The sequence below is a fragment of the Tympanuchus pallidicinctus genome, unplaced genomic scaffold (assembly GCF_026119805.1).
Source record: "Tympanuchus pallidicinctus isolate F22 unplaced genomic scaffold, pur_lepc_1.0 scaffold8, whole genome shotgun sequence".
NCBI classification, from domain to species: domain Eukaryota; kingdom Metazoa; phylum Chordata; class Aves; order Galliformes; family Phasianidae; genus Tympanuchus; species Tympanuchus pallidicinctus.
The window spans coordinates 12,327,840-12,354,065 of record NW_026294802.1 but is presented as its reverse complement, the minus strand read 5'-3'; the positions used below and the strand labels follow the sequence as shown (position 1 = coordinate 12,354,065).

The window sequence follows — 26,226 nt, the reverse complement described above, 5'->3', positions numbered from 1 at the left end:
CTTTCTTTTTAGCAGGTTGGTGGCAGGTTAGACATGTTCTATCCACTCAGAATTGGAGCTGTCTGGGGAAGATTGAGTGAAATAACTGATTTTTTATCAGACACAATAGTTGGGGTGTAATGGAAAAGGAGAGTCTGAAAGAAGAAGGGCCTGGGAATTGAGGAAATACAAAAGGGAGGAGTCCCTTGGGGGCAGATTCATATCCACTGAAGTGGAGGAAATATATAGGCTTTTCTGTCCTTCTGGCCTCTCATAATAGCAAGATGAAGAGGAGAGTAAGAAGTATGACGATAAGAATAAAGCTCAGGCTGCTCAGGGCCCCATCTAACCTGGCCACGAACCTCCAGGGAAGGGGTATTGCAGCTTCTCTGGGCAGTCTGTGCCAGTGCCTCACTGCCCTCTGAGTAATGAATTTCCTCCTAACATCATACCCAGGCATGTTCAACCCATGGCCCATGGGCTGCATGACGCCCAGCACAGCTCACAGTTTAGCCCACCACAGGCCATAAAGCTATCATGGCAGTGGTTCTTCTCTGCTGAGTGGCCCAGCCCCTATATAAGTTAATTATACAATATATTTAATGAAGGTTGCTTGGAAAGTTATGCCTCCTATATTATGTTGAGTGATGGCATAAGAGGCAGATGTTGGTGGTATGGCGGTAGAGGCTGAACCTTCCCACCAGCATTCCATTACATATTGTTGCTATGTGACAGATAGCAGCAGAAGGGCGATTTGACAAAATGGTGTCTGACATGGAAATGTGTATGAAGCAAAGGTGTGTCATTGAATTCCTCCATGCAGAAAAATGTCACCCACTGACATTCATTGATGCTTGCGGAATGTTTGTGGAAACCAAACAGTGCATGTGAATACAGCGAGGCGGTGGGTGGTTTCTGTCTGTATTGGCCACAGCAACAGTGGGTTACCTCTGCTGGAACAAATTTTTACAAGTGTGGTATGAAAACTTTTGTTCACTGCTGGCAAAAGTGCATAGCTCATGGTGGTGACTATGTGGAGAAATAGTGTTAATAGTGTTTTGTAGCTGAGAATTTGCTTTATCAAACAGTGTTATCATGCCCCAGTCCTGGATGCAGTACTCCAGATGGGGCCTCATGAAGGCAGAGCAGAGAAGGACAGACCCCTCACTCTCCTTGCTGGCCACCCTTTTTTTGATGCAGTTCAGGATACTGTTGGCCTTCTGGGCTGCGAATGCAACATCTTGAGAGGCACCAAACAGCTAGGGACTGTATGTGCTTTTTGCATTGCACTAACACACATACACTCAGTACAAGGTAGAAATAAGTCCTCCAGCCACATCCATATGCAATCCATATGGAGAGTGGTCATTCCCTTCAGCCTCGGGGTGGCATTGTGGTGGTAGCTTAACAAGAGGTGTGTTTGAATGGCATTCCCTGATGCGGATATGTGCAATGCATTTGCTTTGGCACAGAGTAGCACTGGCCACTGCCAGTCAAACAGAAGCAGCTAATAAGCAAGCTGTGTCTCTACACAGGTCCCGCAAACTCACCTAATCCCATCATCAGAGCTGGTCTTCGGACAATTTACTAGTAATGCCTCAATCCTGACTTACAGCAAGGCTGGCTATTCTAGTCTTTTATGGTGTTGGTCTTGGTGTTTCCAAGATGCTAGGAAGTCTTACAAACTATTCTTTTCAAGCAGGTACACTTATGCTGCCTACAAAACGTCTTTGTTGATTTACGGCACCTTCCAATATCTCACATCACAAAGAGCCACTACCTTCCAAAAAAGGGGAAACTTGCTACAAAAAGGAACATATTATCACTACCTGGAAGTTTCCTGAGACTTCATAAATTAATTTTTTCTTTTATCCCTAGTTACACTTCTCTTCCTTCTTGTAATATTACTGTCCCTCCTTTATATCTGACTATGTGTCAGCAATTATCCCATTTATTTTTAGTCATTGCTTAGTGAACTGATGCATACTTTGCTCTTTCCACCTTTCCTTGTAATTAGATGTCTCCATTCCAGTAATCAATGTATATTGCTATGTCAATAGCTTTCGGTTATTGAAGTGCTCAGAACTGAAAATAATAGTTTAGGTGTGGCATCTGTAGAGAAAGAAAAGCAGGGCTTGCTGCTGTATAATGCGTAAGGTGCTTCTGTGCATGAAGAAGAGTGTTTTATTGCCTTGCCAAAGTCATATGCAATTTGCCCTCTATTATGACCCATAGTCATCTTCCAGTGTTACAGCTCTCTCTTTCCCATTAAGCACCTGTGGTTTGGGTTACTTTCCTCCCTCCCTCTCTCCATGGATCTCATCAGTTACATTTTTTGCCAAACTGAATGTTTCATTTGGGTTATTTCTTCCCATTGTTTCAATTTCTCCTGTTCTCAGTTTGTAATTTCTCTTCCTTGGCTGCCTGTGAAAGCAGGTCCTCACATCCTCTCTACTCATTCCTCCAAACCGTTCCAAATCTTCAGTGAAGATATTAATGAAACCAGCGTAAAGAATGGAATAATAGCAGCTTCCCTGCAACTCCTCTTCTGAACTTTTCTTACTGGGCACACATCAGTGCCCATGGCCGGTAGTTAGCTTTCACATTCTATCATGTCCACATCTATGCCCTCTTGGATTTGTTTGCCACCGTAAGAATGCACAAGATGCTATACAACATGCCAGCCGTATAGGACTGACAGAATGACACCTAGTGCATTTTTATTCTCCATCATCACCATGTTGTCAAGTATGTTAGGAAAGCAAGCTTGCATGCCCTGGTGGGTTTAATTATTTCCCATCACACCTAACCCACAGTGCTGCTCTGTATTCTTCTCCTGGCAGCTCGCTTTCTTTAGTTGTACTCCTCAGCTTTGCTGCACAGCATTTCTCTCCAAAGCCCTTCACAACATCTTGCACACTGATATACATCCTCAACCTATGGTGTACACAGCCCTTTCAGTTTCCCCTCCAAGCTCACTGCAGTTTACAGAACCAGAGTCTCAGCTGCTATAAATTGTCATAGCGCCACAGAAGTCAATTGAGCTATGTGATTTGTTCACCAGCTGGGCATCTGGCTTGGATTTTATGAAAGGCTATTTGCTTGGACTGCAAATATGGCACTGAACATCCCTAGGGCCAAGTGAGTCTGGGGAAGAAAGGAGAAAATAGAATAAGCAATTGCAGAATAAGCCAGCTCTAGCAGCCAAAGGATCTGGAGGAGAGCCAGGTAAGACAGAAAAAACTGTTAGCAGGGACCTCTCGACTCTGAGCATGACACCACTTTGCTTCTTGTGCTGGTCTCTGCTCCTTATTCTGATAGGCCACCCAGCCCTCCTTTACATGAGCTCTTTTTCTTAGCATTGTGTCACTGCTCGTTTGCTTGTACTACAGCAGTACATATGCTCAGATAGCAGACTCTTACTGTGCAAGGTACTGCACATGTAATAAAAGACCTAAAGTTTACCCTTGAAATCTGAATATGGCCTGCATCAGGTAGATGCAGACAGGCAACAGACTATTACTGTCAAAAAACAGGAGGATCGCTGTCCCTGGAGATCTTCAGGAACCGTGTATGTGATGTAGCACTGAGGGACATGGGTAGTGGGCATGGTGAGGACGGGCCAACTATTGGACATGATCTTAATGTTCTTTTCCAAACTTAATGATTCCCTGATTCTATGAATAATTCAGGTGCTGTTTGAGAAATCCCACAACTACTATCCTAGAGATCCAGATCTCCCAGAGGGCCCCAGCTGGCCCATGTAACTCCCTGCTTCCCATGACTTAGCACAAGACCAAGCGTCCTTGCTGAGCCCTTGCATATGGTGGTCAGAACAGAGCTAGGTGCTCTCCTGCTGTCTGCTCTTGACTCTGACCAGAAACTACAGCTCTCTCCCTGGGAAGGAGCTCTTGCTGTTCACCTCTAAGAAATAGTTTATTCTTGAGAAAGAGAAAACCTGAGGCTTCTAGCAATCATTAGGAAAGCGCTGAGGCATATAAGCTGTAGGATTGTTGGTCATTTGGGCAGTCCCCAAGAGGCATTCATGTAGATGGGAGGGTGAGAAATGTGCCTTACACAACATATGTAAATGGCAACCAATTTTTCTTTTTTTTTTCTCTCTCCTGAGTGCAAAAGGCCTATAAAACAATTAGAGCTTAAAATTGGACTCCTGGCAGAGAATGAGAGAGGGAGTTTATGCCTTGTTAAGTGTAATCAGTCTGGTGATAAGGGGACAATTTCAGCTGTGTGAGATATAATTACATCATAAACTCCACATTACAAACAGGGCAAGCAGAGGTGAAAAGGTAAAGAGGAAATAAACAATGATGCCCTTTGGGGAACGTGACAGAGGAGACATTTCTGGACTCCATTTCCCTAAGTGAGAAACTTTTCCAGAGGGAATGGGAGCTGCATACATGCAGGAAGGACACACTTCAGGGCTAGTGCCTGTCCTGGTCCTCCCAGCAGCCTGGAAGGGGTGCTTTGCTGTTGCTACACCTGAGGTTTTACATCTACCAGCTGGAGAAGAATTTTACTTTGCGTCAGTTAAATATTAAGCATATTTCAGAAAACAGACAAACGTTCCTTTGTGACCTGAAGCCGCAGGAGAGCATCTGCTACTGTAATGCCAGTTGAACAATGATGACAGCCAACTATGAAGAGAAAGGAGGCACAGAGAGTTTGGATTGTAGTGAAGCTCAGCACCTTGCTGTGGAGGACAAGGCTTCCTGTAGGAATGTGGACATGCTGGTCTGAAATTTATCACACACAGGTCCTAAATCGCAGACATGACCCTCAAGATGTCCCACTGTGGGGAAATCTGGCAGGTGATGATAAAACACCAGCTTGTCCATCTTCCAGGCTACCTGCAGTAGTGGTAGGAAGGGGTCTCTTCTATATGTAGCCTGTCAGGCATGGGGGCCACGGGAGCCATGCACAAAGCTGGCTTACCTTGGAAACCAACTCTGGTCAGACCTATATGGGGATATATCCCAGAAAGATAGTTCTGAACAAGGGTGATTGCTCGGGTCTCATCAGGAAAAAATAAGAAGGGAAACATGTAAGGTATGTCAACATTTGCCACTTTATGTTAATATTTTTAGATGCGATGTTTTGGAATGAAGATGAAGGAATGAGAGAGAAGCAGCACAATGTGGTGGACACCAGTTTATTTGTTTGAAAACAGAATTTGGAAATTCAGGATTTCTCAGTTTAAGGATTTGAATTACTGGCAAATGATGAAAATAATTCTGGGAAGTTCTTGTTTTACAGTTTTATCTCTCGACAAATAGATGGGAATTTTTTAACTGGTTGTGTCAGAAACTTTGGTCCCCATTTCTGTTTTTTGCTGCTAATGACTCATGTCACAGAAGAGAGAACTGTGCCTAGTTCTGAGATCAGGCACAGTTTTAGTCTTTTCTTGTCATTATGTACTGTGTAGTGACAGATAAATCACTTAACCTTTCCATGACATACTTCCCCATCTGTAAAATGAGGATGATAATCGTATTTGCTTACTTTACAAAAGTGTTAGGAGAATGAATTATCACTGTTTTTATAACCATTTATATCTCTCTCTGGGGCAAAGACTGCTTTTTCTTCCTTGCTCATGAAACAGCATAGTCCTGCTCTTTAATGGAAGTCCCTAGGTGTTATTATGATATAGAAAGATAAAAATTAAATATAACTTTTGACAATGTAGCAAACAAAGTGGGTTAGATTAAAAGAGATGGAACATTTCTTTTTTCAGTGCTAAAGAAATGATCAATTAAGTATAGTGATATTCTCCTGAAATATAACCCTATCTGAAAGTGGGTGGTGTAACCCTCCTCTGGCAACCATTCTTTTGCAAAGGACAGAGAAAAAATGATTAATGTTTATACAGTTCCATGAACAGATAATAATTATTACTTAGATTAGAATGCTTGTAGTCTTTGAACAAGAGCAAGTTGCGTTAAGAGCTTTGCAACGCTGAATCTGGAAATGGTCCTCACCCTGAAGAGCTTGAGGTTAAAATAAAACAGCCTGTGTCAAAGGAAGTTGAGACATGCACATCCAAGGATACACAACAGGTCACTGCCAGAGATGGAGATTCCCAAGCTGATATTATTCAACTCACTCATGCTGCTATCTCCATTAAGTATTATTCATGCTCTCATACTGCAGGTTACCATCATTCACCTAAACTAGGTATTTTTCTCAGAAAGGGGCACAGAGTGGCTATTCTGGAAACTCACTGAAATGCAGGCCAATGAGAAGGAAGGGAATGAGAGAAGTCTGAAGTGGTTTGCAGAAAGGGGACTGACATGGCAATAGTGAGTAGTGCTCAATGCTGTGACTTCCACAAATCTCAGGACCAAGTCAGTCATGAGTGAGATGCTCAGAACTCAATGACATTACATGTAAAAGGATTAATAAACCCCTGTTGCTTGTCACCCCTCCTTGCCTTAGAGAGGATAGTTTTTGGCATTTTCTTGAAGCAGTAGCATCACAGTTTCTAAGAGGCACCTTTCTGAATTTGGTTTTCCAGGTTGTTTAAAGAAAATTCACACCCTGGAGGATGAGCCTCTGCCTTTCCTGCCAAAGCCACCAAAAGGAAAACATTGGAGATGGGCTTATTGGGAGAAACACTAACCAGACAGGACATCATGGAGTGTTGGACAAACGGTATCTGAATATCACAGCTCAGGGCTGTGAAACACAGTGAGACCTGTAAAAAAATGCTCTGTATTTACTTGAAAGAAAGCCAGACCCCATCAGACAGCCTCACAGCAATATGCTGTGTCCCATTGATGTTTCACATCTAGAGAAAGAAAAGCAGAGAGCAGTCTCAGAGAGGGATAGCCAGCCCCATTACAGTTGCCTGCCATGGGATGCAAGGTCTGTGAAGGAGAGCAGGTAGCATTACCTCACAGGTGATCTCAACAGTATTGTCTTATCCTGCTGTGCCTTGTTCCTAGCCTCAAAGTTGGAGCAGGGACAGGATCTTCCCATCACCCAGGACCCTGCATCCTTCTGGGTGATCCATTACCAGTTGAGGATACGGCCTTGACAAGGATGAGAGCATTATAAATCCTGTATATGTCTTTTTCATTACCAGGAGGGTGTGAGGTTGCAGTGAAGCATGAGGCTGAAAGAGAGAAGTGAAGATAGTGAGCATGATTGCAGGGGCTGCCTGCACAGCTGCTGGGACCCATGCCAGGAGAGGAGAAGTGGGTGCTGAGGATCTCCACATACCCTCCAGTCACACCACCCTTGTGCAAAGTACAACTATCCACAGAAAACTTAGAGAGAAACATTTTTGGTTGTATGCTTTCAAAAGCAAATAAACAAACAAACAAAAAGACAAGCTGAAAACCCAGTGGAGGTCTGCTGTATTTTTGTCACTGCTAGTCCTTGCCCAGCTTGGCAGCCTACACTTCTTGGTTTGGCACCAAATGGTCAGCAGAGCGTGCAGAGCACAGAATGCCAAGAGCACCACACACAGAGCTTTACGTGCAGAGGTGATGCTGCACACCTTTTGTTTCTCACAGTCAGCAGCTGAAGGAGCGTGATAAACCTGAGCACCACAAGGAAGCCAAATGAGTTGTAGTGAGATCCCTGCTACCTCGCATGAATCGGGGCTGAAGACCCCTGCTATGAATTCTCCCCATGCTGCCCTTTCCAGGGGAAAAGGCAAAGAAATTGTTTAATAAATAAAGAACTCTGACAGCAGCTGGAGAAGAGCCCAAAAAGTTGAAATCCATCATCAGCATGAGAAGGGAACAAAGAGAGAAATAACGGCACACAGTCCTGACACAGCTACTTCTTGGCAGGAGAGAAGTGTCTGCACAGTTCAGATAACTTCCAGAGAAAGTAATGCTATCGGAGCTCAGCGGAAAGGAGCGAGGGGCTTGGAGACAAAGGCCCCAATCCTTCTGCTGATCCTCAGGGAAAAACTATGCTTTCAATGCCCAGACTTACGTGCCTGACATGCTTGCCTCCTCACACTCTCCTAACATCACCAACAGTGCATGGAGAGAGCTTTATCTTTCCACCCTGCTACCTTAGATGAAACCAGTTGCTGCAAGAAGCAGTGCCTCTGGGAGCAGAACCGAGGCTGACAGCTATGCTATTGCTTCACTCCCTGAGCTGCTATCTGATGGGTAGAAATCAGAAGACCAGCACAATCAATCCTGGTGGGGCACGTAGCCCTATAGTTGACTTTTTCCAAAGTATTTAGCTATGTTATCTGAACATAGCTGGTGCTCACTAGATATGAGCACCCAAGTATTTTTCACTGTAGTCCAAGCAAAAATTGATGTATTGCTTTGGCTGTGAGTGTTAAAAGGAGTCTGCCTTTGGGCTGAAAAAAAGAACTTTAGGAAATCCTTAAAAAAAACTCCCAGCAGTGTCAGAAAAATGACAAGAGACTGAAGCAAGGGCTTTATAATGGAGTGACTCTTCCAATCAATTGGCATGAGTTAATTAATTAATTGCTGCAGTTGTGATGACATTCCCTCTGGCTGAGTAATCAGGAAATCAGCCACCTGAGGCTCTTAGGGAGTTAATTGCCTTAAACTTTGATAAAGCAGAATGATAATACCATTTTAAAAATGCTATCAGTGCACATTTCTTCTCTTCTGGGATCTCGCAAACCAATTCTTCATTTTGCAGAGCAAATCCTTTTGAGTTTTACTTGGAACAATTGAGTAATGGAGACAGATGAGGTGGAGAAACAGGGAGCAAACTGTGAAGTGTAAGTTCTATACAATCTGAAGCAGAAGGTGTGCTTATGAAATTGAAATACTCCAAAGCACTCTGTAAACTTTCAGTGCCCATCCAGACCCCCATGCTTGAAGTACTTTTTGTCTGGCAGAGAGTGGAGTTTCCCTAGTCTGCCTGAACCTCTGAGTAGCTCATCTCTTTGAAGCTACTTATGGAAACCCTTCTACTTTTATTAAACCTGATTTTATCTTGAAGTGGTGGCAGAAATGAGAGAACTATTCTGGGAAGAAAAGAAAGCCCATTCTCTCCCCTTTCTCAACTGTTTCTCAGGCTGAAGTTGATGTTCTCTGTGCTTTAGACCTCATCCCACCCCCCAATTGAGTTCTTCACAAAACCTTTGGCGGAGAGTCAGTGCCATTGGTGGAAATGGGTATTTTTGGATAGAGCTCCTCCTGGTTTCCCTTTAAGGAGGAAAAGCAGAAGCCTTTGAAAGATGTCAAACTGTCCTGAAGCAAAGCTAGTCCTCTCCCAGCAGTGGCAAAATCACTGTCAGATGAGCAAAGACTGAATTTGTTTTGTGTCTGGCTGCCTGCTTCTCAGGCTGTCTGTCTCTGTGCTTTCTGTGCACGTTGTCCTTGTTTTTGTGTGGTTGCAACACTGCAGTCTTCTCTAGGTGTGCATCTTTACTTCTGCCTGGGGCTCAATCTGTACAAAGCTTAGACTTCCTACCGACTGGTGGAGAGAAAGACAATGCCTACTTGGAAGTCAGCACCCCAAGGACTCCTCAGCCAGAGCTTGGTGGAAATCTTCACCTTTTCTTGATGTTTCTATTTGGCGACAGTCCACACACACATCAAAAAAAGAAAAAGAAAAAGAAAAAAAAAAAAGTTGGAAGGAAGAAACCAATTGAATAAAACCCAACTTTATCCTTTTAAAGTTCATCACATGAGAGACAGGGTTCATATAGTAGAAATGGGCATATTGAGGACCAATGGTATCCATTCCAATCATTTTTGTCAGCTGTTTTACAATGATTGTTAGTTTGTTGGCTTTTTTTTTTCCTGTCAGAGAGAGAAAAGCTTTTAGAGTCTTGCTATTATTCCATAATTCAGGGTTTGTTAAAAATGAAATCTAGCTCTTTAGATAATGGAGGGAAGCTTAAAATCATTAGTCCTGCAGCCTCAGAAAAGAGAACAAAATCAAAAGAGTCTTGTGTTTTAAGTGGTAGTTTTAAATGTTGCAAAATTTTTATAGGGGCAAATTTACAATTTTCGTAGAATTTTTTGAGCTGGAAGGGATCCTTGAAGGCCATTGGATCCAACTCCCCTGCAATGAACAGGGACACCTACAACTCGATCAGAGTGCTCAGAGTCCCTCCATCCTGACCTTGGATGCCTCCAGGCACCACCACTCTTTGGGCAACCTGTGCCAGTGCCTCACCGTCCTTATTGTAAAAACCATCTTCCTTACATCCAGTCTAAATCTCAGTCCTTTTAATTTGAAACAATTTCACCATTTTCTTGTTACTTGAGCCTGGCCAAACTGTTTTTTCCTTCTTCTACCAAGGTTTTCTGGCTTCTGGGGGCCATTTGGCGAGGTGACTACAGGTTCGGTTTGTCGGATCTCCACACTGCAGTCCGAAATGGACTCCCAGTGAGGGACGTCACTGTCCTCACATACAAATAGCCGTTCATCCCTTCTATCTTATCTCTCAGCCACTTTGTGGGAGCGCATATACATATTATTAAATATAAATACAAACCCCAGGCACACATTTTTATCCTTAAGTAATAAAATCTAATGGAAGAATTTACAGTCATGGGTTATAAAGCAATAATAGTTGTAAAATCATTTAGCAGGGTTCAAATACAGGTGAAAGGAGAAGTTCAGAAGTTCAGCATTTAAATATGTTTCCTGGCAGATTCCTATGACAAACAAAAAATCCCCTACTGACATGGTACCAGTAATGAAAGCCCAGTACTATTCTCAGCTCTCAACTTGTATTTTTGAGACCATGGTTTGTTCAGATCTATTACTTTTAATGTACCCTTTCTAAAGATCACATTATTTAGCAGGATAGTGGTACGACTGTTGAAAAGGTCAGTGCAAAGGAAATGAATCCAAATGTCTGCTTGTTCTGCCTCTGCAGCCCTGTGTGAAGAGAATCTACTTTCTATGTCAAACACAACACTCGTGGACAATGCTAATGGACACCATTAAAAGTGTGGTGCAAGTAGGACTGGGCTCTGTTTTTACTGGCACCTAATGCCTCTCCAAGCTTACGTGTATATTGCTTATGTTGCAGTTTATGTCACTTCTAGCAAGTAGTAATTTCTAGAAACTACAGCTACAGGCCATTCTAAGTTGGGCAATGACTTCGCTATATGTCTTCACTGTACCAAAGTAGAAAATAACCTGCTCTGTCCTTGAGCATTTGAGCCTGTATTCCTGTGCCTCTTTTGCTTATGGGTTTAAGGATCAGAAGAATGAAAGCAAACAGAATCTAGGTCTCAGAAACAACACAAAGCATGTGTCACAGGACTGGCCCAAAAGTCCAGGTCCTTTCTGCTGAGTGGTGCTGGCCCAAAGCACTGAGACATATACCATATACAAACCCACAGCTGTTGTCAGTTCTGCCTCTGAGCTGCATTACTTATCATCCTGCTTGAACCTTGCCCTAATGATGACAACAGGTGATAAGTTGTAAGGTTGCTCACTGGATAAGAAGATAACTTTGCCCTGTGCTTCATTTCGTAATTATTTTTTAAAGAAGAAATGATTAGAAGGTGTGAGATGTGCTAATAAACAGAGCGTACTTTCTCTCAATAAAATGGACTCAATTTCTTCAGGGAGCATTTCTAGCATTCTGCTAGCAGAATGGAGATAGCAATGATATGTTCAACTCAAGAACTTCAGCACTGCTTGGTCCTTGACACTTTTTAACTTCATTAACCTTGGCAGTCTCAACTACTTACAGAAAATGAAGGCTGTGCTCCCAGACAGGCCCCAGTTAATGGTGTATCTGAAGAAATATTGCCACTGGGAGAAGAGAATTCATCTGCTGATCTCTGCTTTGTCTCCCTGAGACCTTCAGGTAGCCTCATTCCCTTGAGAGGATTGTTCTGCTCTCTAAGCACTGCTGCATGAGGCAACTGAGCCAAAAAATTTCCTCCAGCTTTACCAGCAGCTGAGCGGAAGCATCACGTGTAGGATGGCTCATGCACTGGAGGCAAACATTTAGAGACCAAATTTAGCACTATCTCAAGCAATATAACAATTGGTTGCAGCATTTTATCTGCATCCTTGCTATCCTTTAGGACATCGTGGACAGGTGAATGGTTGATAGCACACAAGATCAGGCCTCACCAGCTCAGCAATAGCTCTTATTGCTGTGCATGTTGGGACCTGCAGATGGAGACTGGCCAAACTGGTCAGGCTAGCAATGTTCTTGTAATGGCTTGTGGGGCTTTGATTCCCAGTGTAGCAAGTGCTAGCAACAGAAAATAGCACACTGGCAAACAGAAAACAAGAAGTGTTATGGATGTGAACACAGATATCAAAACCTCTCATTTGCAAGGCTCTTCGTGTTGGATTTCCAAGGAAACAGTTTGCATGGGCCAGTTTAGCCTATGAAAATGATCTCCCTCTGCACTCTCCGTGGAAGGTTTAGAGAGCCTAAAATGGAGTCCATGCCTTTGCAAGGTCTGTTGAAGGGCCTGAAGTTTTACCTGGTACGTGAGGTTAAGTGCCAGCCACAGCACCTCCAGGAGTCCCAGTGTCTTGATAAAAAGCAACTAGATAAATGCATACAAGGAGCATCACACATAAAAAAATAAAATGCTTAGAATGCACTGTACAGTTCTGCTTCCTAGGAAATAAAAAAAAAGTTTCTTTCATCTTTATGCTTTTACACAGACACAGAAATATAAAGTGAGTCAGCTGACTATTATCTTCACTCTGGAAAGGGGCTGAATGAGTGTTTGAATGGTAGAAGAGTGGTTCTCACTGAGGCACTTCAGGGTTAAACCTTATGGGCCACCTCATTTTTCCATATTTAGCTTCATGCTCCTTTTCAGCTCTGCCAACACCCCTGCCTGGTTTATGACCTCTCTCAAATAGTGTCTTGGGACTCTGGAGCTGTTAGGAGCCATTGTATAATTGTAAATGACTTAAGTTGGTAGGGAGCCTAATTGCTGCTAAATGACTCGATTGTCTTGTACAGATAACAAGGAGATCTCTTTGCTCCCATCACAAGTGCACAGTACAGGACTGGGGTCATACAGCAGGTGGCTGATAAAGAAAATGCAAAGGCAGCTGGTCTGCCTGGTTGGTTGGATACCTATTTCCAGTCTGGGCTGAGAGAGATCTGGTCCCATGTAGGAAAGCTTGTGCAATGAGCAGTTTGCTGTTGAAGAGTTCTGTTTCCCCTAATTGGCAGGGTGCGCTGGCGCTGTCAGAGGCAGGAGCAGTGGGGCAGCAAGTCATCCAGCTCTGGCCTTTGTATCTACTGTTTTCACTTCTGGGAACTGGGAAAAAAATAGAAGAGAAAAAGGGAAAAAAGATTGTAAGTGGTGCTGCCACACACCTGTCTCGGAGTCAAAAAGCAAGGGCTTTTAGGATTTACATAATGGAACAGCAGTGCTCAGAGTGTGGGGCTGCACCAACCTCCCCCAATGGCCATCAATCTGCTTTGCCTCACCAGCTGAGATATTTAGGAACAGCATCTTTTAAGAGAGAGGATCAGGATAGGGCCAGGCTGTATTATGAGTTGACACGTGTAATGCATTCTTCTTCCACTCAGAGTCAAATACAAGGCTGAATGGACTCTATATAAACTGGAAATTGAAGATACAGGGCAACACATGGTAAAATACTGAACTCCACCATTCAGTAAACCTTGGATTTATTTTATTTCTCCATGGTATTTTGTGAGCATTGCCACTGTGTTGGGCAGTGCAACTACTGCTTAGAGCATTTCTTTTAAATGTGAATTTTGTTGTAAAGGAGAAAAAAAAAAGTGATGTAAAAAGAAAGATAAAATTTCAGTCTATAGTAAGATAAATGAGGTAATGCTTAGATTAAACAATACTACCAAAGTAGCATTGATTCTGAGAGATGTTTCTGGATGTGAGAACTGCATGCTACTGCAGAGCTCAGCAGCAGAAAGGCAGCTGTGATGCCTTCAGTTAATGAACATACTCCTGCCTTTGTCATTCTGGATGCTGGCTTTACATTATCTGACTAATACACAAGGTTGCTTTGAGTTTTAATGAGGTTCCCACCTAATGTATTGCTTCCATCTGAATTTGGCTTTGAGCACCAGGTATTTCTGTAGCCAAAGAACAAAACACTGGGGTTTTGAAATCATTCCTGCTCGGGGGAAAAAAAACCATTAGCGCAGTCTCGTGCAGGAGCCTGTGTTCAGGAAGACTGGTGGCATTGTGCTCAGTGTGATACTGTGAGATGTGGCAAGATAAATCATTTTAATCACAGAGCCAGCAGAGAATGTTGCTTTCTCCCTTCAGATATCCAGATGACCCAGGTGTAAGAATGAAGGCAATAATCCCTTGAAAGGACTTGTAGCTGCTACAGCAGCAAGATTTAAAGCACCATAGAGTGGAAATATATGGGAAACATCTGTCAATGCATCGGCATTTTAAAACAAGGATAGGAAAATAATAAAAAACAGCCAACAAAGAAACCCCCAAGTGGACGAAATGGAGTCTGGCTGAGAAAAGAGAAGGACCAGCCAGGAAGAACGTTGCTTTTCTTTTGCTGAGATTTGCCAAGCCATAAACTCGCTTTGTTGTCCTTTAGTTCTGCGTTGACTCCACAGTACTCCCAGGGGACTCCACCTAAAATGTCAGAGTTATATTTACAGCAGGGAAATTGGAGGTTTGCAGGAAGCTTTGTAGAAAGCCCTGAAAGCACTCCAGTGGACTTTGGGTACTTTGATTATTTTCTTTGGTGAGGCAGCTCTCTGTGGAGAAAAGCTGAGCTGAGGCAGTGCTGTGTGTAAGAAGGCGCAGAGGGATGAGCGTTGGTGTCGCTCTGCGGAGCCCGGGTGCTTTGGGAATACTGCCATTTTCAGGGATCGTAGAATTATATAATGGCTTGGGTTGGAAGAGAACTTAAAGCCCACTCAGTCCAATTCCCTGCCATAGGCAGGGCTGCCACTCACCAGCTCAGGCTGCCCAGGGCCCCATCCAACCTGGCCTTAAGCACCTCCAGGGATGGGGCACCACAGCTTCTCTGGGCAGCTGTGCCAGTGCCTCACTGCCCTCTGATTAAAGAATTTCTGGTTAACATCTTGTCCTGGTTTCAGCTGGGCTAGAGTTGATTTTTTTCTTAATGTCAGGTATGATGCTTATATTTTGGTTTTAGAGGAAAAACAACGTTGATAACAAACCAATGTTTCTGTTGTTGGTTAGCAGTGCTGTACAGAGCCAAGGATTTTTCAGTTCTCAGCTTCTCATGCTGTCCTGCCAGTGAGGGAGGCTGAGGGGGCACAAGGAGCTGGGAAGGCGCAAAACCAAGACAGCTGACCTAAAATGGCTAAAGAAATATTCAATAGCATATGACATCATTTGAAAAAAAACTGTAAAACTGAGGGGAGTTGGTGATGGGTGGAGGTGGCTGCCATTTCATGTGGACTGGCTGGGTTACTGGTGGTGAGCAATTGTTTTGAGCATCACTAGTTTGTAAATATATGTATGTAAATTCATATGTAATTATTTTTATTTCTCCCTTCTTTTTCTGTCTTTGTAAATTGGCGTTATTTCTATCTATGAGTTGTAATTTTCTTTTTCCAGTTCTTTTCCCCATCCTGTTGAGAGGATATGAGTGAGTGAAGGACTGTGGTGTTTAGCTGTTTACCAGGTTAAACCACTACACATCTAACCTAAATCTCCCCTATTCTAGTTTAAAGTCATTCCCCCTTGCCTTACCACTATTAGACTGTGTAAAAAGTCAATCTCCCTTCTGCATATGAGCTCCCCTAAAGTACTGGAAGGCTAAATGAGGTCTCTGAGCCTTTCCCTCGCCAAGGTAAACAAACCCAACTCCCTCAACCTTTCTTCATAGGAGAGGTGCTCCAGCCCTCTGATCTTCTTTGTGGCACTCCTCTGGACTCACTTGAAGTAGCTCCTCATCTTTATTGTACCAGGGTCCCTAGGCCTGGATGCAGTAGTCCAGATGGGATCTCATGAGTACAGAGAAGAGGGGGACAACCACCTCCCTCTCCCTGCTGCCACCCCTCTTCCAGTGCAGCCCAGAACACAGTTGGCCTTCTGGGCTGCAAACTCACTCTGCTGGCTCATGTCCAGCTTCTTGTCTACCAGGACCCCCAAGTCTTTCTCCACAGGGCTGCTGGATCACCAGGAGTAGAATCCAACATTTAAATAGTTAAAAACACATCTAACTTCGAGTAGCTGGTTGACTTCATTGATGAAATGTGAACTACCAGATTGTAGGAAGGAGCTGGTGGGAGGAAACTCTTGCCAAGCTGCCCATGAAATGCAGTCCTCGACTGAAGTGTGCCTCTGATAAGAGGCTTCCCTTAACAGGAGTATGGCTTCCCTTAAAAGAAGGATGGCTTCCCATGAAAGCGAATGCAAACCAGATAATAAGAAGTTAATAGTTGGGAGTACAGCCAGTTCTCTGTATTGTACATGCAAAGTAGTTTGACATCCCTGAAAAATAAGGTCCTTTGGGGATCAGCCAAGGAAAAAGGCCTCTGTTTTCTGTTAAGAAGTTACTGTGGTCTAAACACCCCTGGAAAGATTTCTTCTTGAGCTGTATTTAGGCAGCAAAGATCACCATTACCAGCAGAGAAATCGGGAGGCTTTTTTCAAAGTGATTTTTATTGTCACATAGATCTCAAAATTGATAGCATGTGCAAGGGAGAGGTTTTATTCACTTCAAGTACATGCAAGAAGTGAGTATGAAAGCATGTATGAATGACACAGGTGTGCCAGCACTGTCTAGGAAACTACCTGAGGCCATTTGAAAAAAGGAGATGTCTTTGCTTAGATACAGCTTCTAGGAATATAGTTCAATAGTGGCCTCTGTGTTGAAACTGTTTGGTGACTCACCAGATTATTTCTCTGCATTGGCCCTAACTAGATGTATCTTGACTCTCATCATAGTATCATAGAATCGTTTGAGTTGGAAGGGACCCTTAAAGGCCATCAAGTCCAACTCACCTGCAATGAATAGTGACACCTACATCTAGATCAGGGTGCACAGAGACCCTCCAGCCTGACCTTGGATGTCTACAATGATGGAACAATCACCATGTGCCATTTTACTGCAAGGCGACATTTAGCATGACTGGTGCCCTGTGATCCACTCTGTATAGAAACATAGGCATGCCAGTGATATTTCCGAGCTGAAGGAATAGGTGCTATCTCTGGGAGAGGTAAGTTATTTGTTGTATTTAGCACCTGCTTTTAAATTTTTTTTGCACTGGGAGCTTGTAATGATCCTAGTGAGTTAAAGTCAGATTTTCAGGGGTGGCTCTTCACTGCCAACAAAAGAAAAAAATCATCAAGAGTTTCTTCTTTGCTGCTAAGAAATACTCACCCCTAGGGAATGATGCCAACTGCGGACTGTGAGTGATTCTGGAAGCAGAAGGCAGGCAAATCACTTATTTTATTAGCTATATTTTGCAGCCCAGTATGTTTGTATAGTAGGTACATATTTTGCATAAAGTCTATGGCTGATGTTGTGCTTTTTATCAGGGAGTGCTATTTTTTACAGCTGCTCTTTTAAGTGTCAGCACTGAGCATTTGTTGATGTCATCAACTGAGCTTTATATTGCTTTTTAAAGCGATATGGCTGTTCCAAAGCTTTGTACTTTGACAGGGATCTCACAGTTACCGGGGAGAGATGCAACCACACTTGAAATAATTTTCACTCTTTGCATGGCCACGTTTATGGCATTTGTAAAACTCTGTGCAATTTTATGGCGTTTATAAGGCAGTCCTGTTTTATGGCAGTTGGGAAGAACTTTGTTTTCCATGAAAAACGGACTACATTTGTTTCAGTGGGAGAGTGTTTCAGTGCCACAGAGGCATGTAAAGCACATCAAAACTTTCTGGGCACAACAGAAAACTCTTTTGAGGATAGCAGCAACTAAATTGTTCTCTGCCTTTGGTGCACAAGTGGTTATTCTTTTTTGTGGTAAAAAGTGTTTACTGCTCTGCATGATATGTATGAGAAAAGAGTGCAGCAAAAGAACCTCTGTAGTTAAGAATTTTAAAGCAGAACCTCATGAAAAATGTATGTTTATATTCACACACATATATGAAAAGGTGCAATCATATCCAGAGACTGGTAATATTCTTGCATTGACACTGGTAAAATTTACTTCCATGCAAGGAGCCAGAGAAGAGGTTTTGGTACTTTGCTTAGTATCTCCCTCATTAACTTGTCCCTATTTGCAGGATGCTAATGCGCTTTGGTCAGAATTAAACAAAGAGTGCCACTGAATACCTCAGTCATTTTTATTCTTTGCAGCTGTTTAACCTTCAACACCCATGGACAACTTCCCCCCTCCTCACCTCCCTTCTGAGGGCTTCACCCTTAGCCATAATTGGAGAAAAAATCTGGAGAGGGGCTGAAGGTGAGATTTCTTAGAGCTGCTAACTAGCTGATGCCATCACATTAGAATTACAATCGAATTCCTTGGAGGACTCCAGAGCCTGCTCTCCCCAACTCTGAGACACATGGGGAATTTATCCTCAGAAAACAGGGACAGATGATTAGCGCCAACACCCTCAGTTCCCTGAACAGTCTGATAGAATGTGGGTTGGTTTAAGGGCCTTGGCTGGAATTAAAGAGGTTCCTTTCAAGTTTCTTTTTTTTTTTTTCTTTTTTTTTTTTTTCTATATCCTTCTTTCAAATAATAATAATAATAATAATAATAATAATAATAATAAAGTTCACAAGCTAACTGAATAGAATGTGAAACTCGATGAGGGAAATTTCTTCTCCAGAGCTTCTCAGTTTGGGAGGAAGGGAAAAACAACATCAGCTCTGCTGACAATAAAATTAAATTAGGGTTGCACTACCATTGATTGTTTTGATTTCATTTGTGTTTATCTTTTAATTAAGCCTTCTTCATCTTATTATCTTTTTTTCTTACTTTTTTTGGTTCTCTTTCTTTTTGTGTCATTCAGGGGTAGCTGTCTGGTTAGCTGGAATGAAAAGCCATACTTCTTTTTTTGCTTTACTTGCCAGGCTGCATGGTGAAGACAGACTTCTAAGAAGACAACTATCAAGTTGGAAGGAAGTGTTGATCTTCCTGAGGATAGGAAGGCCCTGCAGAGGGATCTGGGCACGCTGGATCAATGGACTGAGGCCAATTGTGTGAACTTCAACATGACTAAGTCTGGGTCCTGCACTTTGGTCACAGCAACCCCATGCATCACTATAGACATGAGGCAGCTGGAAAGCTATATGGAGGAAAAGGTTCTGGAGGTATTAGTAGACAGCCAGCTGAACGTGAGCCAGCAGTGTGCCCAGGTGGCCAAGAAGACCAGTGGCATCCTGGCTTGCATCAGCAATAGTGCAGCCAGCAGGAGCAGGGAGGTGACCATCCCTCTGTACTCAGCTCTGGTGAGGCTGCACCTTGAGTGCTGTGTTCATTTCTGGGCCCCTCACTACAAGAAAAACATCATGGATCTGGAAGATGGGGCCTGTCTGAATTAGGGATTTAATTTCCCTGTAAATTCTGTGGGAAGAGCTAGGTGCATTTACAGACCCAAATCCCCTGCATAAAGTGGGAAGCCTACTCAAACATATCAACATGGCACATGACCTGTCTCAGAGGCTGAAGCAGGAACTATTGCTGAAGCTGTCTGTCAATACCAGTGTTAAAGGTGAGGCAATCACCACTGCTACAGACCGTAGGCAGAAAGCCATGGCTGCACCTTAGACCTGCTGTTTACAGCTGTTCACCAGGATGTGAGTCCTTCACTTTTGTCTGGAGAAAGATGGGATGCACAACTCTGATTTGAGGGAGGAATGGTTTTGGGGATGGAAGGGACCTCTATAGAGTAATTGCTTTTCAGTTTGTGTCGTGCTGACAGGAGTGCAAAAGTTGTGGAGTCAGGAGGAGAGCAAATGTGAAAGAGCCCAACCAGGACCCAGTGGCCAGGACAGTGCACTGAGAGAAGTGGGACTGGGGCTTGTCTCCTGGTTTGACATCCCTCCTTCTTGGAAAACCAAGGTACAACATTTTTTTTTTCTTCTTGTAAATACTTACACTGAGCAAGAATCGGTTATTGCGTTACAGTATGATAAAACATTTCCTGGGCTAGTGTTGAGTGCTGCAACAGGTCATACAAGGGCTTAGAAGATGTTGTTTCCCAGAAGAGAAGGAACTAATTTTCATAGCTCTTTCAGTGCTGTTGTTTGCTGTAACATAGAGATTTAATGTTATGAAAGCAACATTGCTAAGGTAGCTCAGTTAAGCATACAGAAAATAAAAGATGTGCCACTGTGTACTGTTGTTTTTGTACAGACAGCAGCTTTAGTACTGGAGAGCAGTAAATTGCCTGGAATGATATTAAGTCTTGGAACACTGTGCTAATGCCAGTTTGCACTTGCATAACCCCCAGGGCAACATCAATGGGCCAACGGCTGTGGTTCTGTTCAGTAAGTAGGTATGAGAAGTTTTTTTCCATCATGCACCTATATACCAGCCTCTGGTTCTGCCAAAGACAATGGGCATTTTCCTGTTTTCTTGTTGATCTCAACAGGGACTGAGTCAGACTTTCATGGTCACACTTACAAGCTTTCCCAGAGCCATCTCCCATACGAAGTTACAAAGTGCTGAACAGCAGATATGTTTGGGGTTGGTCCAGTGTGGCTGGTTTTGTGTTCTTTTGCTCCTACTTTCAGTAAAACAAGCAGTTTAACAGTAGAATTTATTTTTTAACCCAGTAAACTTCAAGCAGTTTCATTCAAGAAACACACATGTACATACACACATTTACAAACACGCATACACTCACCAGATATACATATTTACATAACATCTTATTACTGCCTCTCAGTAAGTTACTACATAATTGGGTAATAAAATGCCTCCTGCTCTAGTCAGAATCTTTCCATCAGAGTCGATGAGAATTTTCAGCTTTGTTCATAGCGCAAAGAGTTCTTATCCGCATCGCTAGCCACTCTCCAGTGGCGCTCTGTGCAACACCACAGGCTGAAGCTGAGTAAAGAAAAAAGTAGCTAAATCAAACAGTAAAAGGCGTAGGAAACCCCAGGAGGGTGAAGTGAATACTCTGCTCTGCCCTCTTTTGTGCTTGTATTGTGACAGTCCTTAATTAAGTGATTGCTGGATGTTTTTTCCCTGTGGGATCTGATTTCATTGAATGCATAGGATGGAAGGACTCACTGAATGACAGGTCTTATGCAGGACCTTTTCATTATTAATTGTGAGCTTTCAGGCCTTATATGCTGCCTGCTCTGGCACTGGAAGGATTTTGAGACCCCTGATCTCTATGCCATGCTCTTCTCAGGGGCAACTGAGCCCCACAACTCAATTTTCAGGTGAGGAAATGTAGTCTCTCTGATGCAGGAGGGAATCAAGAAAGGCACAGCTGGAAAAGGCTGAGAGCACTCCTGAGCTTTGCACACTGCCATCAAGTAGAGTCAAATAGTGCTGTAGCGTGATCCAGACAAGCAAAGCATGAGGAGGAGCCTTCCACAAGTGATCCCCAAAACTCAACTACCAGCTAAGCATCTCCTGGGAATTCAGTGGCACAAACCTGAACCTCATCACAATTCAGATCAACTCTTTGTCCCTGGTTCATTGCTACACAACTCCCCTATCTTGGCTCCATGAAACTATAGGTGTACTTGCTGGTGGCACCTCCCTGGCCTCCCATTAGAGAATCCTCAATCAACCAGCATCGCTCTTCTATTTATAGCATTTCCATTTCCCCTCTCCATTTCCCAGTCATCCTTTATCCACAACTTCTTGCCAGGCCCCCTCTCCTGAGGAATTTTTCCCTATTATTAGGTAGAGAAGGTTTCTCCACCATCTTGCTCCTGTGGTTAAGGTGGTGGGGCACTCAGAAACCAGTGCCAACAATCTCTTCTGGCTGTCATGAGAGTCTGGGCCATGCACTGCCCATAGCAAGCTGAGCTGTCAGAATAAGCTTTGCACAGAGCATCGACTCTGTGCCTTTACAGCATTGAGGGACATGCTTAGTGGGCATAGTTATGAGGGATTGACGGTTGGACCAGATGATGTTAGTGGTTTTTTCCAACCTTAAAGATTTTATGATTCTTCAGGGAATGTAACTGTTATAACCGGAAGGACTGGAAATAAACCTGTGTGAACTGATTCTCTTCAAAGACTGATACTTTGCCCAGATGACAGTTGTCGGTGGCAATGACAGCAAAAAGAACAGTTGACAGAAAAGACTGCCTCCGTGCCAGATTTCAAGCTCCTGCTCTAAGCATTGTTCCCTTTTGAAAGGGTACCAGAATTTTGTCACAATGAGCAAAACAGCGTGTTTTCCCCAGACTCTTTATGAAGGAAGACTGAATCGCTTGAAGTTAAGACATCGGCCTGAGGCAGACAGGTAACACAGAAAACTGTTAACTTGAAGGTTAAAATTTGGTAGAATTCAAAGTGTCTGAGAGTGCGGGAATTGCATGGAGGAGTGCTTGTTAAATGCCATCAATAAAAGATAGCACAAACACCTGCAATGCAGACTGAGACTTAGGACTCCTTGATGGGAACCTACATTTCTTTAAAAAGAGGAGGGGATAACTCTGGCAATCATATGGTAGACCCTGAACACTACACACTTATGTACCCATACAGACATAGAATCATTTGAGTTAGAAGGGCCATGTGGTCCAACTCCCCTGCAATGAACAGGGACATTCATAGCTGGATCAGGGTGCTCAGAGCACCTTGACCTTGGAAGATGGGGTATCCACCATTTATGTGGGCAGCCTGTGCACGTCCCCCACCATCTGGACTGTAAAAAACTTTTTCCATATATTCAGCGTAAATCTCCCCTCTTTTATTCCTCCTTTTTTTTGTGTGTGTGTGAAAACTGGGGAGAAGGCCTCTCTGAGTAGCTTCCTACACCATCAAGTGTTTCATGGCAGTAAGGAGGTATTTTCCATTGCCTGGTGCGCTTACAAAGACTGTGCACCCACTCCCTCCCCAGGAATCCTGGCAGCATTGCGAAGCACGGCCCTGTGTTCAGGGCAGTAAAAAGAGATTAGCCAAAGAAATAAAGCAAAAGCAGCAGTAGCGTTTTTTCTCTAAATGCATATAGGCAGGAAAAAAAAAGGAGGGAATAGCAAGGCTTCAGAGAGTGACAAGCAAGGTTGATGTTGCTGCAGGCCCTAAACGATTTCTTAGCTTCAGCAGCTACAAACAAATCAAAAGGTACCATCCTGGAGTCAAGAGCGTGTTTCCTGCAGAGAAAGAAAGAGAAGTGTTAAATTAGCTCTTTCTATTGTTGAGGAGCAGATGAAATAGCTCTTTCTGCTATTGGAAGTGTTTGAAATGGTTAAAAGCTGACAAGGCCCAAGGGGTTTGTAAATAGCAGCACCTACATTTAATTGAAGATGATGAAGAATTCAGTGAGATTCTGCCCTGTAGATTTGACTTCAGCTGCATGACAAAGATGAGGAATGCAACGGCAAAGAATGTGATTATTAGAGCAATTTGAAGTGCAGGTAAAGGGGCAGCTGCCATGAATTCATGGCACGTGGTTGATGTCTGATACTCTTTAATCCTTTAACAGGCTGCAGATCATTTAGTTGGCCATCATGTATCACGTGATGTCACAGGATGCTACCAGCTGTCCCATGAAGGCACACACTCTCCCTGAAATGACTGTGAAAACAGCTATTTGGGTAATTAATTCTTTGCCACTTTGAGATGTAGATATTTATTTTTTCTAGCTGATAAAAAAAATAAACTTATTTAGGTTTTCTTGTAAAACATTTACTCCCTTAGCAACTTTGACACCAGGTTTATTTTTGATCAAATGAATGAAACAGCGCTGGAATCTTTTGAGAATCTCCCAGCTCTGAAGAGATGGAATGAAAGGCTATTTCCCTTCCTGCCCTTTCCATTCTGACAGGCTTCAGGAGGCCAGGGGTGAGCTTTTATTGCTAGTCCCTTGAAAACAACATTAGTCTGTGTGGGTATTTTGGATAGATGCTGTAAAAGATGGATTTCAACAAAAGTAAGAATGTGTGAAATGGCCTGGAAGTGAGCTAAAAACTGGCCCTGGGACAGAACAGGTTTGCCTGAAGACACAAGCAAAGAGGATGTACCACAAGAAACATTTTGGAAAGAAACAAAATCTCCTGGCTGGAAGAAGGTCCACCTGAATTATTCCACTAACCACTATGATTTGAATTAAGCTCTTATTTGCATCCAGACTTTTTGGTTGACCTCCCTGAGTTGCACATAAGTGTGGTCATTTTGTTCCTGAGTTAAACCGATACAATTTTTTCAAATATAAAAACACACAAAACTATTGAGAGTCAAAAAGGGAAGAGAAAAATAGGTGAGACCGGAAATCCAAGCTAAGGGGAGATGTGGGGTGATGGAGGAAGGGCACACTGCAGTTGCTTAGCAAAGTCAGGTCAGAGCACAGAGTAGGAAAAGGGTACAGATCTTGCTCAACAAGCATGAAGAACCAGATGTTTAGCTGCTTTAAATCACAGTTTTTTCTGACCCAAGGTCCAGTGCATACCTGTTTGGAATTGCAGAGCAGGCTGCACTCCCTCTGCATGTTCTCTTTCTGACTGTGGTAATCACAGGAAGGAAAAAAGAACAAACTCTCAAAAGTAAACAACTCCTTGCAAACCTTAGCTCTTTTTCAGCCACCCCCACAAAACAACAGCAGCACTGATATCAGAACAGCTTTCTAGAACCCCCTGGGCTCTCTTACTATGGTGTTGGTAAAAGTCTGCCAATTGGGAAACTTCAGCTATGAGGAAAAAAAAAAAAGAAAAAAGAAAAGAAAAGAAAAAAGAAAAGAAAAGAAAAAAGAGAAGAAGAGAGAAGAAGAGAGAAGAAGAGAGAAGAAAAGAAAAGAAGAGAAGAGAAGAGAAGAGAAGAGAAGAGAAGAGAAGAGAAGAGAAGAGAAGAGAAGAGAAGAGAAGAGAAGAGAAGAGAAGAGAAGAGAAGAGAAGAGAAGAGAAGAGAAGAGAAGAGAAGAGAGCGCAACAAAATTAGCTTTTTATCAAAAGAGCAATCTCTGCATGTTTCTCCTTGCCCTGCCCAGTTATGTCAATTTCAGTCTCATACATAGCCAGTTCTCCACATTAAATAGTCTAAATAGGAGTTGGGCAGCCTCATAGTCCAGTTTCTATGTGGTTTTCAAATTTCCTCCTGCACAGCTGTGTCTTCTTCCCCTCCAGAGCCACCTCTCCCTATTAGCTGATATGCGAACAAAGCTGATCCTGATCCCGCCAACTCTCTGCTCTCCCCATTCCCTTCTCCCTGATGCATATTCACCAACTTCTTTGGACTTTGACCCAGTCTCCACCTTCTTGATTGGTGCTAATTTACGTCGGTTCTCGGACCTTGGTCATCCATCTAATTGTTTTTGATCCAGTTGAGAATCTTGCCCTCAATACCTATGACCCTGAAGGATTTGCATGGAAAGATTAAGGACACAAGATAGCTAGGTGAACTAAGCCAGGGCAGTCTGAAGGCTCAGAGATGTCTACAGTGTGCAAATATCATTGACAGGATTGTCTTCCTTGTGCTGAAGAGGGCTAATTTATCTGATATTGGTGGCTTGGCTCATTGAGACAAGACAGTGTGAAAATGGAAATCAGGGCCATAAGCATAGGAGAGGAGCTGTGAAGGTTATAAGGGGTTTTGTGAGGGATTGCAAAGAGTATTTGTGAAGTAGGTTGCATAGCCTTGTCATTTGAAGTAAAACCTCTAAATATCTATGATAAGTAATGATAAGTAATGCTTCATTTTTGTCTTGGGCCAGGATTAGATGGGACTCTCCTGTCACTCATTTCTCAGCTGTCCTTAGGTTAACATGACCTGATCCACGAGATTGAGCAACAGCCTTCCAGGATGCAGGGAGTCTGTAACTCTAATCTGTTATAGAATCATAGAATCTTAAAATGGCTTGGGTTGGAAGGGACCTCAGAGATCATCAAGTTTAAACCCCACTGCCATGGGCAGGGTTACCAGGCACTAGATCAAGTGTTAAATCAGGCTGCCCAGAGCCCCATCCAAACTGGCCTTAAACAAGTCATATGCCTGGGAGAGAGACCACATTTTAATGCCTTTGCTCAGCAGTTTCCCCTATTGGTGTACAACGTGTGTTGTGGCTGCAAAACAGAAAATGATGCAACCCTTTAAACAGTGCTTCCAATAGTGTTTCCCATGAGTCAGTGGAGACATCAGCAGAAGGAGCACTGGACCCTCGACAAGCAGCAAAAAAGCCATATGTTGGAAAAAGATTACTATTATGCAAATAATAGGGCATATAGACATTTTGTAAATGGGCA

General features: G+C 43.1%; 1 protein-coding gene and 1 long non-coding RNA gene across 2 annotated transcripts in view; one reads left to right on the top strand and one right to left on the bottom strand.

Moving 5' to 3' along the window:
• The window catches only part of TOM1 (target of myb1 membrane trafficking protein), a 156,549-nt gene that overhangs the window by 94,756 nt on the left and 35,567 nt on the right, over positions 1 to 26,226 (bottom strand). The window lies entirely within an intron of this gene.
• On the top strand, positions 14,611 to 22,555 carry LOC128073396 (uncharacterized). Its single transcript, XR_008202700.1, has 5 exons — positions 14,611 to 14,752; positions 16,836 to 17,107; positions 18,208 to 18,313; positions 18,931 to 19,231; positions 19,265 to 22,555. It is a non-coding gene; the product is annotated as an uncharacterized LOC128073396 (long non-coding RNA).